Genomic DNA, 13,474 nt, shown 5'->3' with positions numbered 1-13,474 from the left:
TAATTCTTATAGCACAGGTCCATGGATGATTTGTTTGTGTGAACTCGGTCTTTAACCCCCATCTCAAGATCACTCCCTATTGTGCCTTTGTACCTGGGGGTCCAGAAGCAAATGGCTTCTTGGACTTTCTGTCTCCACACTAAATTCTGTTTCCTTTCATTTGTGCTGTCTATCTCAGTTTCTAGTTTTCTCCATCTCTCTCAGTTCTTTCTAAGCTCTTGTTATCAACCAGACCTGCTATTTCAGTAGGATCAGGGCTGTGCTGACCTTAGTGGTAGGGGATTGTCTAAGACCTTTGGATATACTTTTGTTCTTAAACCCTATAGTTATAGTAAATGACCACACACTGCTGAGGTTTCTCTATCTATGCTTCACATTCTTGCATGTGGATTTAGGTGTTTTACCTCCCTCCAGCCTACTCTGTATTTTTGTAGATAAACAGAAACCTCTCATATTGACTGTGTTTACCAATACAGAGTTTGGTATCCTATCTACACATGATTTTCCAAGATCAATTATAGCATTGATTGATAATGTTTTCTTTCAAATGCTAGATACTAACTATCTGATCTGAGGCTTAGCTGTCTGCTTTGACAACATGGCTCCCTGTTCTCTAGAAATGTGGGGATATGGCTTACTTCAATAAACATTTACTTACACATGCTAGATAAAATTAGAATTCATGTAATTTTCCTACATTTGGTGTCATAATCCTGATAATCATTTTTAAAGAAAATTTATGTGGGTCATGGGAATTGAGCTATTCCCTCTGGAAGAGCAGCCAGTCGTCTTAACAGTGGATCCACCCCGCCCCCATCTTGTTAAGACTGGGGGAGACAATGTGAGAGAATCAGAAGAATAGTTCCCCTGTAACTGAGGAAGGCTCTTCACAGTCAGTATTCTTTGTACAGTGCATGGTTTGGAGTACCATGTAAGTGAAGATGAGGATGTCCGGGAACATATTCAGTCTAACATGAGACTCTAAATTCCCTGGTTAATTGAGACACCTTTTTAACCATCAATCTGTCTGAACACCAGAGATGCTCATCTTCGTTGCATCCATTTTTATGCTTTGATTTACATGGAGATATTTAGATATGCCCCCAACCCCCCGCAATCTTTACTTTGCAAGCATAGTATGATTTTTCAAAGGGTTTACATATCCTAGTAAATCCTTTGGCTTAGCAGTCTTAAATATATATTTAGAGATATCCTGGAGATGTCTCTTTAAATAAAGGAAAGAGATAGAAAAGCCACCAGTTAGAATGGTTCTTTGTGTTCTATAGAATGTGACCAATTGGCTATGGAGGCATTCAGGCTCTTAAAGAGAAAACAATCTATATCCATTAGAATAAGCCAATGAACCAAATTTCCCAGCTTGACTTGGTTCAGGCAAATGAGAGACGAGCTAGTTAATTGATACATCAGGTAAGCTGAGCTGCCTAGCTGGAGACCACTTGTTTTCTTCTGGATGGAAGGAGATGTTATTGGGAAGCCACTAGGTTTGCTATTCCTGTGTGCTGCTAATATATCCCATGGAACTGCCATTTCATAAACTGACTAGTGAATCCAGCTGCTTGGGAACTCCTTGGGGATATGGTTGGCTTCTGGAGAACGATGGGGTATGTCACCATTCTGAGGACTTGGAGCAGTTCTTTATAGACAGCACATCAGCAATGACCTTGCTGCTACTTTCCTGTCTCTGTGTTTGTTTGGTGACACTAAAAGCAAGCAGCATTTGGTTGAACAGTAAGTAACTATGAGTCACTTCAGCCCCTGCTTTTGGACCTGGAGAATTCCTCACAAAGCAACAAAAGTTAAAGCCTTAGAGGGTGGGAGATGACTCAGTCAGTGAAGTGTTTGCCTTCCAAGTGTGGGGATTTGAGTTAGTCCAGAACAAAAACTATGTGGACATGGCAATGGATGCTTGGGATCCCAGTGTTGGGGAGACTGAGACATGTAGATATTTGGGGGTCACTGGCCAGACAGCCTAGCTTAATTGATGATCCAAACCAATGAAGGACTCTGTCTCACAAAAGAAGACACCAACACACACAGGTGGACACCTCCCACCCCTCCCCACACCCCAAAGTCATCTGAGAGGAGAGAACCTCTATTGAGGAAATGCCTCTATAAGATATGCCTATGGGGAATTTTCTTAGTCATTGATTGGGGATTGGCCCAACCCATTGTTGGGTGGTATCATTCCTGGCTGGTGGTCCTGGATTCTATAAGAAAGCAGACTGAGCAAGCCATGGGGAGCAAGTCAGTAAGCAGCACTCCTCCATGGCCTCTGCATCAGCTCCTGACTCCAGGTTCCTGCCTTGTGTGAGTCCTTGGGCTAGCTCACAGTCATCAATCTTCAGTTTCAGTTGTTAATATCTGACAGTGCTCAGGCCATACTGAGGTTGTCATAGAAATACTATATGGAAAATTAATTTTGTTTACTTCAGTTTATAGGGTAAGGGTATGCTACATGGCATGGTCATGAGTATGTTTTGAGATGACAGAGTATGGCATTTCCCAGTATTACAGAATGCAAGGAGACACGGCGTGTCTCCGTCACAGATTTACTAACATTTTACAATATAGAACACTTCCTGTGGAGTGTTCTCTGTCGGTAGAGCACTTGCTACATAAGTTCTAGAGCTTGAGTTCAGTTTAACATCCATTAAGGGCAGTGCACACACCTGTAACCCCAGCTCTGGGGAGGCGGGGTCAGGCAGATCCTGGGACTTGCTAGTCCTAAATTCTAGGTAATGAATGAGCTGCAGGTTCCACAAGAGAGTCTGTCTCAAAGCATAGAATGAAGAAGTGATCCCCACCACTGGTCTCCAGATGCACACACACTCCACACACACGTATAAACAAAGAAACATACATGTACATATGAATGCACATCCACACAATGGAACAGTGACCAGCTCTTGGTTGTTGAGAGTTGTATGACCCATGGAACATGAAATGCTTAACTACGTCCCTGGCTTCTGACTTCTGGATGCCAATGGCACCCCTGTCCTGAAATGACAATCAGAACTGCTTCTTGACAGCAGCAGTTGTCCCCCATGGGACAGCATTTTCATAATTCAAAGCCCTGGGATCATTCCCACTCTACTGTGAGTAGCTTTGTGATATCATCTGGCTATTTTGTCGTTGCTGTTACTATTTTGTGTAGCTGTGGTATATGCACGTGCGTGTTTTGGGGGTGTGTATGTCCTTGTGTGCATGTCCTTGTGCACATAAAAAGTCCAGAGGGTAACAGGTGTCCTGCTGTGTCCCTTGAGTTAGGATCTCTCACTGAACTTGGAGTAGGCTGGCGGCCATCAGGATCCAGGAATCCTCCTGACTCTTGCCCCCACAGTGCTGGGCCTATAGGTGTGCAAGGCCATGCTAGGCTTTGCTAGGAGCGTTGAGCATTGAAACTCAGACTCTCATGTTTGTACCGCAAGTCCTCTTACCCATGGAGTCATTTCCCCAGCCGTGACTATTTTTTCATCTTTTCAAGATGTGTGGGTTTTATACTTGAACTACCTTCCCGGCGCTTGATTTATTTTTCTAGAAATAGCCTGCAAAATTGAGCTTTTAAGGTATACATCTCCTGCTCATTTCATGACCGCATTCATTTACATAAATTCCTATTTGGTAGAGGCCTGTCTCATGAGGCGACTGTCTAAATTGTGCAGAAGGGCTTCTTTCTGGGACAGAGGTTGAAACAAAAACAGCTTTGGTGCCGTAACCACTCATGTCAATTGAATTATGGGAAAATGACACCTCAGAGCTTAGATATATAAAACCAGCGGGATCAAATTGAGGAACATTTTGGGCATGTGTCTGAATTATTTTCGAATATACAATTTCCATGTAAATGTTTATTTGGGTGAGAAAAAAATCGTAACTATTATCCCCTGTTCTAATAAAGGTCTTTATTTGTCAGATTAAAGAGAACCCGTCAGTGAGCAAGCCAGAACAGTGACGAAGGAAGTATTTTCAGCCTTGAACTTTTCACCCCAGATTCTTGAGTCCACATCTTTATTTCGTACTGAAAGAGAATCAAGTGACTAAGAAAGTAACAGTAAACATCATAGGCTAGCAGAGACAGGTTGTGAACGCTGCTGACCTGCAAACAAGTGTGTGTGTGTGTGTGTGTGTGTGTTATCATATGTGTTTGCTAGCTGCTAACAATGCTTTATGTTAACATAATCATATAGATTGTATATATACTTATAAATAATTCATGCCATATATGTATAACAATCCATGTAGTTTTTAGCATTTGTTTTTATTTTATATGCATTTGTGTGTGTGTATGTGTGTGTGTGTACATGCCACAGTGTGAGTGACGGGGTCGATTCTTTTTTCCTGTGAAATTGAGTCTCTCCTTCCACCATGTGATTTCCTGGAATCGAACTGGCGTTGTCAGACTTGGCCACAAGCCCCTTCACCCACTGAGGCATGTCACTGGCCTCCTATGTACTTTTTCATTCTCTTTGTTTCTGTTTTGTCCGTCACTCTTTTTCTCTCCTGATTATCTCCAATTTCAAAAGACTCATGCTATTACTTAGATGAAAAGACTGAAAGAAGGAAGCTGCCCATTCAGGATCGATCTGCTAGGGAAGGGTTCCATCCCCCACCAAAGATATGGATAGAGAGAGGGAGAAAGGGCAGCGAAGGGATGGAAATGGGAGGGACGGGAAAGGAAGAAGCCGGAGACTTGCTCATTACTGATAACCCTGTAGCATAACCCTCTCTGCACAGTTTGAAAACTGAAATGAGAGAACCATGTCCCTATTCCTTGGACTGGTGGTCAGGATCCAAGACTGTAATGACCCAGTCTGAGGGGCTACTGCTCTTTGAGACGTGGTGACACTGTCATAGAGACCATTCTTCCTCTTCACTGAGCAAGATCAAGCGTCTTACTTACTCTATGAGTGTGATGTTAGGTGTCAACACACAGGTATCAGTACACAGGTGGCATCAGCATTCGGGATTCAACACCCATGTGTCAGGACACAGGTGTCGTCGTCAATACGCAGACATCAGCACACAGGTGTTAGCCGGAATCGATCACCCTTTGGAGTCTAATTGGTCCACTGATTCTACAATATAGCCCGAGGCTGACATGTTGAAAAGATCTGTGTCTTGAGAAATGGCTCCATATTTTATTCTCAGATCACACTGCGACCAGGATGTCTCTTCTGTTCACTTGCCAGTTGAAAAGCCAGCAGGCCAGAGGTCTATAGAAGGATGCCATGTGTTCTCATTTCTTTCTGCTTGCATTCATTCTACCATGCAAGAAAATATCCCATCTGCAGTGAATCCCAGTGTTCTCATTTATCCTTTTGTCTCCAGAGAGATCTGAGTTGAAATCCCACCCTAAGCATCATGTGCCTAGTGACTACATTGTTATGAGACCTCTGGTCCCCTTCTGGGTCTTTTTTATAGGTAACTCTATTCTGATTTGCTTTCAATTCCTAGGTAGTGTCATGTCTGGTGCATAACAAATAAAGCAGTGTGTCTGTTTCTTACATGCTATGGAGATTATTCCAAATAAATAAGAAAGCAGAGTGGGAGGATGGTTCAGTGGGTAAAATGCTTGTTGTGCAAGCATGAGAACCTGAGTTCCATCGCAGAACCCATTTTTAAAAATAAGGTGTGGGTATGGCATTGTGTGCTTGTAATACTGCTACTGGGAGCCACTTGGCATGTTCCATGCTAGTGAGAACCAGGCCTCTGAAAACAAAGCAGATGGTAATTGAAAATCACACACACACACACACACACACACACACCATTCAGTATATGGCAGAAGCTATTTTGAAGGGGATTTCCCATGAGCTTCACAACTCATCTTGTATATTTTTATATGAATCCCAAGCAACTTCTGCTAACATAAGTATGTTTTGCCCCACCCACTTCAAGGTGGATAGAATTCTGGCAGTAGGGTAAGATGAAGGCACCTGCCAGGAAACTCAGAAAATGCTGACCTATGGCAGAAGTTCAATGAGACAGGACTGGACACCGTTCTACATGGTAATGGTTAACATTTTAATGCTCAGAACCCCTTTCTTAGTGCTTTTGGGGATAAAGCAGAGTGCATGATCCTCTAGGCTGCCTGATTTTCCATCCTATTTACTTGTGAGTCATCACTTTTTGCCTTCCTAAGAGTACTTGTGCGTGGGTGTCTGTATAATGAATGTTATGAAGCCATGCATGACTTAGCTCATGTTAAAAACTTGAAGTCTGTACAGGAGATAAACATCTTTCTAAAGCAAGCCTGCCGTACTTCTTATAAAGGCTCAAATCATCAATAGGAACCTAGACACTGGTTGTACCATCTGTGTTGGAACTCGTCAATCATATGAAAGAACTGGACATGGCCGAATTCCAATAAAGTTTTATTTACAAAAGAAACCACGTGGCAGGCTGAACTTGTCATAAAGTGTGCTTGCAGTGTGCAGATGGGTTGTCTAAGAAAATCCAAAGTGGATAATAGGATGGAAGGGGTCACCTGTCTATAAAATGGCCGGTCATATTGGTGCTAACACATTTATAATCAGATTCAGCTTCAGGGAGCGTTTATATTGCTGCGTTCCCAGTATTCTCTCACCACCTGTGAACCATTTCCAACCAAGAAAACAGGGCTTCTGTCGCCATGACACCTTGTTCTTACCCTCTGTGAAATTCTCCTGTCCATCCCTGCCTTGTGCTAAGGCTGCTCCGTGGTGACCTCCCTAGTGACAACTGCTATTTGCTTTTCAGAACAATTTAGTGTCCTCAAGCCTCAGCCTGCATCTCTCGAAAAAGATTCTAAGCCAGGCTGCCTGCCTGGGCCAACTCCCCGAGACTGTGGGCTGGAGAGGGTATCACATTTCCAATGGATTAGCTGACTATTGGGAATGCAGAAGGGTTTGAAAGTCTCTTAACTTCTAAATGCAGCACATAATGGAGTTCTATGAATATTTAATTGAAGTGCAAGGCCCAACGTTCTTTGCAATTAGCTTAAGCACTGCTTTTAGTAGAGAAACTGAGAATTTCCTTGGAGTGTGACAGGATTCTCTCTGAACTTTTTGTTTCCCTTCTTCCAGAACCTTCCAGCAGCTGTATCATGACTGCTTTTATAAAATGCTCAGAGTCCATTTCTGTTCATGTTACCACCAGCACAGCTTCCCCAAGTCATTGTAACGAGCTAGGAGTTTCATGTACAATGGCGCTCGCATTTCTAGCTACCCTTTTCTCCTGACTCCATTTAGAGCCTCAGAGGAATACTGGCACCAGGCCATCCTGTGGCACCACCTGTTCATTTTTCCAACGAAATATGAAGCTTGTCCAGAATCGTAATGACCTTTTGCCCTTTGCTACAAAAGTCTTAGACTATGCCCTGGCACAAACCTTTCAGAAAAACACTTGGCTGAGTTAGTGACCCCTCTTCTCGCTTGCCTTCTTGCTATGTCTGATGATGCACAGTAAGAGCCTTAACATCCCCTTATTTGCATCGTGAGAGAGTTTTATAAACCACTGCAGCTCCGTTGTAGGCCTTAAATCTGATAATCCTCTGTGCTCAACACTGCTAGGTATGGCAACTGTGACTTTCAGGAAATGGCGTGTGGTAGGAAAGCGAAGGAAGTCATGGCTAGAAAAAGTGGAGAATACATCCTAGAGTCAAGAATGGCTGGCATTGTTTTCAGAAAAGACAAGTCTTTGAGGCTGTGGGCAGCGCCGTGCAGAGAAAGCAGATGTGCTGTGTTCCATGCAAGATTTTAGGGAATGGAGTGTTAGAGGAAAACGGGGAAATTGGGATAGGAGACGGTGTCAACAGAGAGCAGCTGGGGATTCGACAGCCTAACGTTTAGGAAGACTGGTGTGGGGTAGCATGGACTTTCCTGTTGTTCGTAAACCCCACCCCCTCCCCTTCTTTCCTTGCCACTCTAACACGAGCGTCATTCAGTGTGAATTATGAAGTATGTCTGTATGCAGACTCATAGAGGCCCTTGCGTCGCTTCCTTAGATATCGCTAGCAATTGTTTTAATTTATTTATTCCTCTCTCTCTCTCTCTCTCTCTCTCTCTCTCTCTCTCTCTCTCTCTCTCTCTCTCTCTGTGTGTGTGTGTGTGTGTGTGTGTGTGTGTGTGTGTGTGTGTGTGTGTATTTTGGGGGTGTGGGATGCATGTACACCTGGAGGTTAGTGGTCAGCTTTCATTGTCATTCCTCAAGGGCTGAGGCAGGATCCCTTACTGTGTCCTCTGGTTAGCTGATTAGATTACTGCCTGGCCAGTGGGCCCCAGGAACCTGCCCACCTCTGTCTTCCTGGTGCTAGGATTACACATGCGTGCTGCCAGTCCCGCCTTTGTGAAAACTGTGGGTGCTGGGGTTGAACACTGCCCATCCTCCTTGCACAGCAAGCACTTTAGCAACGGAGCAATCTCTCTCATTTCCAAGTCAGCCATTTCTGAACTGGCCCGGACATCTCTAGTGTGTCCTCCTGCGGCCCCTCCGTGGGCAAACATTCTCAATCACATCTAAAATTTTCCAAACGCAAGCCTGGCCACATTACTGTACATGCTCCTTAGCCTGCGAGGACACAGGAGAGGTGCCTTTCTGAGTGCTGCCGGCCCTGGGCACTTGGCTCCAGCCACCTGCAGGCCTCATCTTGCTCCCTTCTCAACTGTGAACCCTGCAAGCTGGATTTTTCTGCTTTCCTTGCGTGTACCTGCTCACAGTGTCACCTGAGCCAGCCACGTCTCCCCTACTTCCTCCTGGACAGTGTGAGTTAGCCCCAACCTCAGCCACCCCACCCACCATGATTACCTTTAGTAAGGTTCTAGTTTTTGAATAGTCTGACCTGAGTCCTCTGCCTTTTCATTTAGTGCCGCAGGTGCCTGGCACCATCTTTGGTATACAGCAGATGTGGGGTAGGGATTGAGTAAATACTCAGTCTTTAGCACGGGGACACAGAGTCCAGCAAGGCTCTTGCCTTCTTCCCTTTGTAGATTGAAGTTCTCATGTTCCACAGAGTCACTGCCCGATTCTGCTCACGTATCCTGTCCCTTGGCTATCTAGGTCCTTTCCGTCCCATTTTTAGTCTTTCTTTCCCTTTGGTCTTTCTGTTAATGTTGGTTAAGTTTCACCATTGACTTGAGAAACAACTTCCAGTGCATTCCTTAATCCCTAACCTCTCCACAGTGTATGCTGTGGTGCGCTCCTCTGACAGTGGATTCTGGAAATTATCATGGGCTGTCACTCCTAGGAGAGAATTTCTGGGCTGTGGCAGTATTTTTCTCCTTCACTGTGTACTTGTCACAACAACAGAACAACATCAAGACCTTCCATGGCAACATCTATGGAGAAATAAATCCTTTTGTGCGAGGAAACATCTGTTTTCCATATATCTCTAAATAGTTAGGATGGCATTTCCCGGTACCTTTGTTTATTTAGTGAATAAATCTGTTTTCCACAGGATAGTTGAGAATGTCTGGATGTGCCGTATAGATGCCACATTGTCCGCACCCTGTAAAAAATGAGTAAAGAGAGCTTGGTGGCTAAGAACACATGTACTGCTCTTGCAGAGAACCTGACTTAGGTTCCAAGAAACCACGTTGAGCATCTCATCACCACTTGTGGATCCAGAACCCAGGGCATCTGATGCCCTCTTACAGCCTCTGTGGATACTGCACTCATGTGTACGTATCCACACACAGACACGTATGCATACATGTGATTAAATATTATAACATTTAAAAATTGAAACCACAATACATTCATGGATTTTCTAAAGTTTATTTTCATTTGGCATATACTGATAAAACTCTAAAATTTAAAAAATGTACATTGCAGCACTTACTGCTTTTATTTGAAAAGTTATTTTAGTTCACCTGTCTTTCATCTCCTTATTATCATACAAAACACAACTTCCTAAAAATGTCTTCATCAGCACCTCTGACTGTTGTACCCTGATGTCAGTTTGGTGTCTATGCTTTCAGACACTTCTCTAGGTATTCATAGATAAATATATGGATTCATAGGTCAATATACCTCAAAATATATTTGAAATACCCCTATATACCTTCTCCCAGGCAAACTGTAGCATCTGCTCAACCCCAAGATTTGCTATTTCCTAAGCAGTCTCTCACTCACTGGCTTTTCCCTTCCTCTCTTTGATGATCTACGATCTAGGCATGTGTTCCAAGCAACACTTAGAAGGAAAAGCATAACAGCTGGGAAGAGGCAGCTCTCCTTTTATCAGGAGCTCTAGAACCTTCAACATGCTTGCCAGTGTTCTCACCAGAGCTCGGGCAGTTCCCTAGCAACAGGGGAAGGTGAGAACTCCAGTGTCCAATAAACAGGAAATGAGTGTGTGCTATTGGGCCCGTAATGATGTCGTATTGAGGCTGTGGGTGTGGCTGAGTTGAAACTGCTCTCATTGGAAAGGAGAAGCCACCAGTGGAGGGAGGGGGAACCGAAGCAGCCATGGGATGCAAGGCTCAGGCCTGTCAAGACAGCGGCTCCTTGTTCATGTGTGGGTTTGATTATCTGTGGAGACTCAATGAAGAGGACCCATGTGCCATGAGGCACAACACAGACTGCCAACTGCTGGCCAAGCACTGGACCACTTTATAGTCTTCCAAGCTCTCTGTGGACCAGTGTCTTAATGATGCATGATTGGCTACTGTGGGATGGGGGGAGAATGGCATCTATTGTTTCTTTAGCAGACTGTTGTCTGTGGAAAATTTTTATCTTTTAGTATCTGGACTTTACTTCTCTGGCTCTGTTAATGGTCCACACATACCATAATTATTCTACTTGGGGTATTTTTAATTCTTTGTTTTCTTTCTGGAGCCATGATAGTTTCTCAGTATATTCTTGGTTATCATTTTGTTTTGTTTTTCTATTCCTTCCTTCTTCCTCAATACACTCTAGATAATGTTTCTTTACTTGCTTTATTTTTATAACCTATTATGTTTTCTGAATTTTATTTTTGAGAACTTTATACATGAGACTATTTCCATTATTCCCACTACTCCTCCTCTCCCAACTCCGTCTTTTGTCTCTCCCCCCCAAATCCATGACCTCTTCTTCATTACACACACACACACACACAGAAAGAGAAAGAGAGAGAGAGAGGAAGAGAGAGAGAGTGTGTGTGTGTGTAAAAGTTTTCAGTCACATAGAAATTTCTACTCCAAAAGTAGTTTCATTTACTTATTTAGGTAGATACTTTTCAGAGTGAGTCTGAATATGGCAGGCCTTGAGCTCATCAGGTAACCCAAAATGACCTGGAACCCCTTGCATTTGGGAGTCACCTGACATAGGGGACTCCTTCACATTCTGTGAAGCCAGCTTCCACTCCTCTCTAGTCAAAGTCTACATGTCTAATAAGTATCCTGTGCATGCCCATTGTATTATAGATGCTTTTTATAGAAATGGGACTTCCATGAGAAACCTGCATGCCCACCCCTTTTGACACACAGATACCCACACACAGGAGGGGGCAGAGAAAGATAATAGCAATAGTAATAATAAAATGTGTTAATCAATACTATGCCAAATACAGATGTGTTCTTTATTCAAATATTTAAAGGTTGACTGTATTTCAGTGTTGCATAACACCCCCACTCATCTAGAAGCTTGAACCAACATATCTTTATGATGTGAGGCTTGGTCTGGCATTATGTAATTGGATTATCTGCTCAGAATGGCACATGGCTAAAATCACAGATGTCACCCAGGGCCAAAGTCTCAGCTGAGGATAAGTTTCTTTCCAAACTTCAGTTCCTATCCCAAATAGGGCTAATTAATATCTTCTTTTGCTTCCTGGACTACTGTCAGGGACGTGTTCTCCTATACTCAGATCTTCCTTGCCATGATACCCTGCCATGGGGCCCTCTGTACCATTTGGCAGCTGTTTCTTCAAACTCAGTAGGAGAATCTGTCTGGTGCCTTAAAGCTTTTCCCATTCCTTTCTGTGCCATACAGACCCAGATTACAAAACAAGCCCCAGATGCAAATTCAGCTATGTTTACAACCCAATCCATTGTATGCATAGTCCTGGGGATGAGATGATCCAGGACATAAGGATGGTGATGTGGAGATGATCTAGGAGTTCCCATATGAAAGGCAAAAGGTAGATGATGGAGAGGTGTTGGAGATGAGCCTGGTGTCCTTTTGAGTAGGAGAGTGCCAGGCAGCCTCCCTAGAAAGTGACATTTAAACTCAGCTATGGATGGACTTTATGGAAGAAGTTTTCTTTTTTGTTTTTAGCCATGTTTTTATTTTACCAGATGAAGGGACATCAAGTTCCATGTTTTAGTCAAGAACAGCTAAGCACATGCTAGAGGTAGCTAGGAGATTATGTGGCTGTGGCAGAGTGACCGGGATGGGTCCATTCATGCCAGGACTGGCTAGGAAAGTCATCACAGGGCTTGAGTCATTTCACCAATGGTTACTTTGTTATGTAAAGCCACGCTAAAATTACCTATTTTTCCAATAATGTTGCATAAATTTGAGATGCATTTAGAGAACATATGTTGACAATCAATGCCTGGGCAACTTGAGTCTCCTGGATGGATGAATGTTGGCGGAAAGGAAGGGATGGTTCTATTCCAAGTTCATTCTTGAAACACTGACTGCAAATCATGTCTTTTTACTTCCATCCTCTGGAAGGGGATGAATCACAATGCCAGGACACACACACACACACATATATAGCAGACACATTGTTTCATAATGCATCCAATTACACTAAGTATATGCCACATTTTTCTTCACATTTCAACTCATGCAAACACACTTGCACACACTACCTAACCTTAATTATGATTTGTGTGAATTCTTTGCATTTAGTTTTTATTGTTACATATTAGATTCTGTAATTTGGGACTTCCAACATGACAGGAAACATGAGATTTGTTTCTTTAATTGGGTCACATATGTTTTCTTTTATGACATATGAAGCCGACTTTGCTGAGTCTACTTAGGCATCCCGAAGAAAATGCCATAAAAATCTTCAAAATCAATATAATAAATCAAGACTTCTAGCCAGAAGGCTTCCTGATGAAACTGCTCTGCAGACCTGGCAGTTTTCTGACCGTGTAGACACAGACCCATCCCATCCATCTTTCTGACTCACATGGCAACTTTAAAAGTAATTTGTTGGCTTTTGAGATATTGCGAGGCTCTTTTCCTGGATGTCTCAATGCTGCTCCAAGATCTGACAGTCACACACACGCTTGTTCCTTAGACTTTTCCCTGCCAGATTCCCTCTTTGCTGCTTGAGGCACCATCTGCTCTGCTTGCAGTGACAGAGGCATCACAGAGTCTCTGCTGTCAGTTTTGTTCCAATGTCAAACCATTGCTGGTTTATTTTCAAGGCAGACATATACTCTAAAGCTCTTTGCTGACTCTCACTCATCCCATGATGGTCAGGTTGACTCTTCCTCGTGTTTGTCCAGGTGACTTGAGTGAGGTGGCACATGTACCC

The 13,474-nt window shown here is 43.3% G+C and overlaps 1 protein-coding gene across 2 annotated transcripts in view; it reads left to right on the top strand.

Moving 5' to 3' along the window:
• The first annotated feature begins 1,326 nt into the window (after positions 1 to 1,326).
• Rbms3 (RNA binding motif single stranded interacting protein 3) overlaps positions 1,327 to 13,474 on the top strand; it is a 775,988-nt gene continuing 763,840 nt past the window's right edge. For both annotated transcript variants that reach the window (XM_040740056.1, XM_040740054.1), the window contains exon 1: positions 1,327 to 1,428. The gene's annotated coding sequence lies outside the window, so the exon portion shown is untranslated. The remainder of the gene's footprint in view (positions 1,429 to 13,474) is intronic.

This window comes from Mesocricetus auratus, unplaced genomic scaffold (genome assembly GCF_017639785.1).
Source record: "Mesocricetus auratus isolate SY011 unplaced genomic scaffold, BCM_Maur_2.0 Super-Scaffold_100691, whole genome shotgun sequence".
In the NCBI taxonomy this organism is placed as follows: domain Eukaryota; kingdom Metazoa; phylum Chordata; class Mammalia; order Rodentia; family Cricetidae; genus Mesocricetus; species Mesocricetus auratus.
The sequence above is the reverse complement of the archived record's forward strand: the minus strand, read 5'-3'. Positions and strand labels throughout refer to the sequence as shown.